The 6202-nt window shown below is 36.3% G+C and overlaps 1 pseudogene; it reads right to left on the bottom strand.

Moving 5' to 3' along the window:
• Nucleotides 1–3172: 3172 nt before the first annotated feature.
• On the bottom strand, nt 3173–5620 carry LOC114380256 (annotated as a pseudogene).
• Nucleotides 5621–6202: the final 582 nt, after the last annotated feature.

Here is a 6202-nt window from a genome sequence, read left to right on the forward strand (position 1 = left end):
ATAATACTACGCATTAAGAAAAATAAAGTTTTCCCCTTTTTTATACAATTATATTTATTATATTATAAGTGACATTGTCCTTAAAAAGTGTTATATATAATTTTATAACCAACATTACATTAACTTGAGTAACACTGGACTTGACTTGAATCTCATAAGATACCAAGTGTGTATGTAGTCAAATCTTCGCATAAAACGTTTAGAAAAAACGTTGAAGCTAAACTTTCTTGCTTTCTAAAGTGACCTGAATCAACCAAACACCAAACACCAAACCCCAAACCAACTGGACTACAAATTTTAACATTGTGAATGAAAAAAATCATAATTGAAAGCAAAGATTCTAATGAAATGATTAATCAAAAAAATTTCACAAAAATTATTTATCAACAAATTTAGTAGATAATTTAGGCTCATGACATGATAGCAAAATAAAATATAATTTTAATAATAAAAATTAAGATTAATTGTATTTCTTGTTCCCCGATTATTGCCATTTCATGAATTTGGTTCCTGTATTATTTTATTTTTTTTTGAATTTGTCTTTCACTATTTTAATTGTACAATTTTTGTATGTTCATTAACATTCAATCCTTAACAAAATATTAATAAGACAATCTATTATATTTCCAAGTTAGCACATTCATCCTATCATGATACTCCACTACATTATCACATCAACATCTTTTCAGTATTAGTTGTCAAGTTATTATTGGATAAAAATTGCACAATTAAAATAATGAGATAAAAATTAAAAAAAAAATAAAAATAAAGATAGACTGAAGCAATAATAAGGAATACAAATGTAATATGTGAGAAATAGAGAAAAACAAAGATTGTTTGTTTGAAGAGAAATGTTAAAAAAAGAAAAAGGAATACATTTCATGGTAACCTATCTTATGCCACATTCGATCCTCCCACATCATTATACATCGCCTTCCAGCCTCTGCCCTCAACTTGCTTGAACTTTAGATAATGATAAACTTCACATTATATGTTTAGATTCTTGATCCCTCTCTTGTATTGTATAGAAACTAAATGGTTTCTTTCTCAAATTGACACCATTATTAGATGCCTCCATCAGAAGTCAAAAGTGGTGATTCAACAAAATCGGTTGGCGCTTTTAAGTCGATTCCCTTTGCCTTTTTGTCATTTCGTTGCTTTGACTTGTTTAAAACTTGGTCAGACTGGGATACAATTTTGGACACAGTAAAACCCTGCAATTTCAAAAGTATGTGATCTGTAGGGTATTAAAGCATTGCGAAGAACAACATCAACTCCTTCATAAGTCCAAACTCCTCACACTGCACAGTAAAGGAGAAGGACAACACAATGGGAAGGGCATGCCTTAACAAGACAGCGGTAAGTAACAAACGAACAGGGATAAAAACGTAAATAATGAATGTAAAAATAAAATTGTAAAAAATATATTTATTTCAAAAGATTTTAATTTTTAAAATAATAAAAGAAGTTAAAAATGATATTGAGAGACGATGTATTAAAATAGTAAGTTCCTTACAATAAAATATATATTTTTAATTTAATATATACATCAGTTAAAAAATCCCTAAAGTAGACAAGAGAGGGAAAATTTTAGAAAGAAATAATATGAAAACAGATTGTTGACGTTTAAGAGAAATAATATGAAAACACTTATTTATCCATTTGAAGCTTTGAAAAATGTGAAAGGACTGGAAAGAATAAATCAAACATACACTTGAAAGTAAGTAAATAAAAAATAATTACTTTTGTTTGACTAATATTATATTTAAAAGCAATATGTTTAGTTACTTTATGGCTCAATTATAAATACACATTGTGTTTAAAATCAATGGTGGTTTAATTTGATTTTGGTTTGGTCATTGGGTTATGATCGAAGTTAAAGATATTGGATTAAGCATTTTTTGTTTTTTTTTTTCGAAAACTAATTTTTAAATATTTCAAAATTTAATTTCCGAAATTTATTTTTAACACATCCAGAATTTTAACACTTTTATAAACTATAAATAAACTAATTTCGGAATGCAAAGAATTTCAACATGTTATCAGTGGATACCTCCAACACAAGCTTATTTCCAATTTTCCATCCGTTGCTTCCAGAAAATAACGATAAAACATATACAAAAAATATTTTTCATCTCTCTAAGGCAAATTCTAGACTACCCTCATTTCCACTAGGCTTTTAAGACAGCTTGATAGCTTTGAGCATGCAACTATGTACACCTTGCTTTGTTTGCTTGCTGGTTTCTCCCTCTCCACTTGACCTCTTCTCTGGCTTTGTTGGGATACTTGCTTTGCATCCTCAGTGTTTATTTAGTCAAGAACTCTTCCTTCTCCATTTTCACTCCAAAGACCATGTTGGACTTGAAGGGGTTAAGTTGTCCAAAAAGATTTTGTCACTTCCATATATCCCGCCTAGTTTTTATGCCAGAAACCAGACCAATTGTGTACAATTCCTTGTTTCCAAATAAAGATTCATGTAATAAACAATTGAGTTCTGCATAATACAAAGACTTTTTTTTTTTCTATTAAGACAATAAATTCATTAATCAAATGAAGTTTGAGGTTCTCACTCAGTCTCTTCCTGAGATGCTTCAATTCAAAGAAGAACAAAATCCTATGGCAATCTCAACAAGAACAATCCCATTCATGATGGATGCAATCTGGAAAATCTCACATGTTCTTGCCATTATTTTATAAAATAAGGAATTATACACATAATGTTTGATAAGCAGGTTCTGCCTCCAGCGGGAATAGCAGCAGTATCCCTGTCAATGGGAATAGTACCATTTTCCCCTAGTTCTTCCACTCTATACAGAACAACTTCTTTCCTAATACTGCATCTGCATGAGCTGTGACCATAACACAACCATTCTTAATCTCACACCAGCCGTGGGTGTCTCTCAGGGTTATATATATGTATATCAACAAACGGAGAATTTCCAATTGTAAAGCTTGACCTTCCAACCATGACACAAGAGTTTACCCTCAAAATCACAAGCTAAGCAACCCCAACTGTGATTGATTTTCAATGAAATTTTGTTTATATGGATTTCTTCTATTAAAAGAATGGAGTAACTTTGATCTATTAAAAATCAATGATGGAAAATGGCAAAGCATATGTTATAGCATGAGCACTAAACATTAAGTAGAAAGAAATTCCATAACAATGATATACTTTCTCCAGAAGGAGGTCCTTTTATTTCTAGAGCACTACATACAAAGAAAGCTATAAATGGTCACTGCAATGTGCAACGTGCAATGTGCAACGTGCAATGCGAATGAAATCAAAATAAAACGATCTTGCACGAATGACAGTCTCTTCTTTTAATTTGCTACTTGTTGCGAACAACTGGCATACACTTCACCAGCAGACCAATTGTCCAAGACAAAGCTCCAATGGCAACACAAACACCCCATTGCTCCCAAGTCAATCTCTCAGTATTGGCAAACTTCTTGAGAAACTCAACCATCACTAGCTGAAGCACTACAGTTAAGCCCACAATTACCATAAACAACTTATTTTTACCAAGCCCCTCAAAGATGTTCTTCTTCTCCAGCTTCCTTGCGTTGAACTCATTGAAGACTTGGCAGAGGACAAAAGCATTGAAAATCATAGTGTTCTTCACCTTCTCATTGACACCAAAGATTGATCTTCCCTGGAATTGTAAAACCAGCAAGACAAACACTTGATACACTGCCTGTGAAATGAGGTTCCTCCACGTAACTCTAGTTATAAGTGGTTCAACTCTTCCCACAGGTGGCATTTTCATGAGATCACTAGTGGGTTGCTCAGTGGCCAAGGCCAGAGCTCCAAGAGTATCCATTATCAGGTTTACCCACAGAAGCTGGACAGCTGAAAGAGGCACTTTACCAGAAGAAACTGCAGCTACAAAGTTGATGGCAAGTGCAGCAACATTAACTGTGAGCTGAAACTGAATGAACTTCTGAATGTTTGTGTACACACATCTCCCCCACCATAGTACAGTGACCACAGAAGAGAAATCGTCGTCAAGGATAACAATGTCTGAGCTCTCCTTTGCCACTTCGGTGCCTTGTATTTCCATGGAAAGTCCAATGTCAGCTTCCTTCAGAGCAGGTGCATCATTTGTGTCATCACCTGTGACTGCCACCACATGACCCTTCTGCTTCAAACATTGAACCATCAGAAGCTTGTCAAATGGAGATGATCTAGCGATGACTCTGATTTTGTCAATCTTTTCCATTCTTTCCTCGTGCGAGAAATTTCTGAATTGAAAGCCTTCAACCACTGCTGCTTCATCTTCATAATCCAATTCATCATCAAGAATGCCACATTCAAAGGCTATGGCCCTTGCTGTGTGCACATTATCTCCTGTTATCATCTTGATCTTCACTCCAGCATTCGTGCATGATTCAACTGCTGCTCCAACTCCTGGCCTACAAGGGTCTTTCAACCCAAGTATCCCCAATAATGTGAGTTCTGTCTCTTCAAGCTTTTCGCATAATAAGTTCTTTTGGGCAAAGGCAATGCATCTCAAACTTTTGGTTGCCATGCACTCGACAATGTTCTGAATTTGAGCCCTCTCTTCATCATCGATGATTATGATTTTCCCTGTATGGTCATAGTAAGTTGAGCACATGCGCAATATCATCTCAGCAGCACCCTTCCAGTGGACACTGCGGCAGCCAGAGTCATAGTAACAGCAAGCGGCAGCCCTTCAGGGATCGCCACCACCACAATCCTCACTGCGGCCGCAACAATCCCAACAACCGCATTCACAACATCATCAGACTCAGTCCTTCTCCGAACGAATTCCCGGTTCCCAAACTCATCCCTCGTGCAACCCGAGAAGTAACGTGCCATAGACACCCCAAACCTTGCCAATAGCAGAAGTCAACTTATTGAGACGCACTTGCAAAGGTGTCTCCTCATCAATCTCTTTGGTCATGGAACCCATCATTGCACCCCATGCAGTGTTCATTCCCACAGAAGTAACAAGCATGCGTGCAAAACCATCAGTGACCTTTGTGCCAGATAATAAAAAAGGGTTCTTTTCACCATTCACATGCACGTGCTCACTCTCCCCCATCATGCTAGATTCATTCGCCTTCAACGAATGCCCCTCCAAAAAAACCCCATCTGCTGAAACCTGATCGCCGATCTTCAAGCACACGATGTCGCCCACGACCACGTCAAAGGTTGACATACTTTGACGTCGACCACCTCGTACTACTTCCACTCCTATGTGGTTACTTTTGGCAGAAAGCTTCCGGAACTGTTTATTGGTTAAAGTTGCTGACGGAAGAGACAACAATGACGAGAATAACCGCAAGTACGATGCTGCCTCCATCGTACCATCCCTCCTTCCAACCGTGTAGCTTGATCCCAAAGAAAAGAGAAAAAAAGCAAAGCGCAAACCAAGAGAATGATGATAGTGGTGTCGTTAAAAGATTCAAAGACAAAAGAAAGAAAACGTTTGGAAGGAGGCTTCGTGAACAAGTTGACATCAAAGACACGTTTTCGGTGATCAATGTCATCCTTGTTGTCGCTGATTCCACGTTTCAAATCTGTCACGAGAAGTTGGGCGAGTTCTTTGACGCCTTCCAACTTGGGTGAGAGACTCGGTGGTGCTCTTGTCCTTCAACATCATGTCGCTGAGAACGTAACAACGTTGAAGTAGTGCTAATTGGGGTGTTTATAGTGTGAAGAGGTTTCTGAAGACCCTTCACGAAGGACGTAATTATCAAAGCCATTCGCCACCTTTTCTTGCATGTCATGGGGTTCGTATCGTATGGTCTCACTATGATTAGATACGGTCAAGAAGACTAATAAAGTAAACAAATGTTAAAAGAATTTTAGGAATTGAGAAAGACTACTTGAAGAGAATAATACAGAAAAAACGGTGGTGATGTGACAGAAAATAATAAAAGAGAGAATATAAAAAGTACTATGAGAAGAACGTGTGAATTGAAATGAGGGAGAAATTTCACTCATGCTTCTTGGAGGTTTTTAATTACCCCTGGAATAAGACTTTGATGTTGTTCCTTCAAGTTTCCATTGATTACCAAAGAATAATCAATTTCAATTATTTGGTAAATATTCCTGCATAATTTTTATGGTAGTTTATTAGTTATGCTAGCTTTTCATTATTTTTGCTTTTCAAGATAATGTGATACCTCTGGTTTTTCGTCATCCATTCTACGAAGGTATTGGTAGGGAAAG

This window comes from Glycine soja, chromosome 12 (assembly GCF_004193775.1).
Source record: "Glycine soja cultivar W05 chromosome 12, ASM419377v2, whole genome shotgun sequence".
Lineage (NCBI taxonomy): Eukaryota > Viridiplantae > Streptophyta > Magnoliopsida > Fabales > Fabaceae > Glycine > Glycine soja.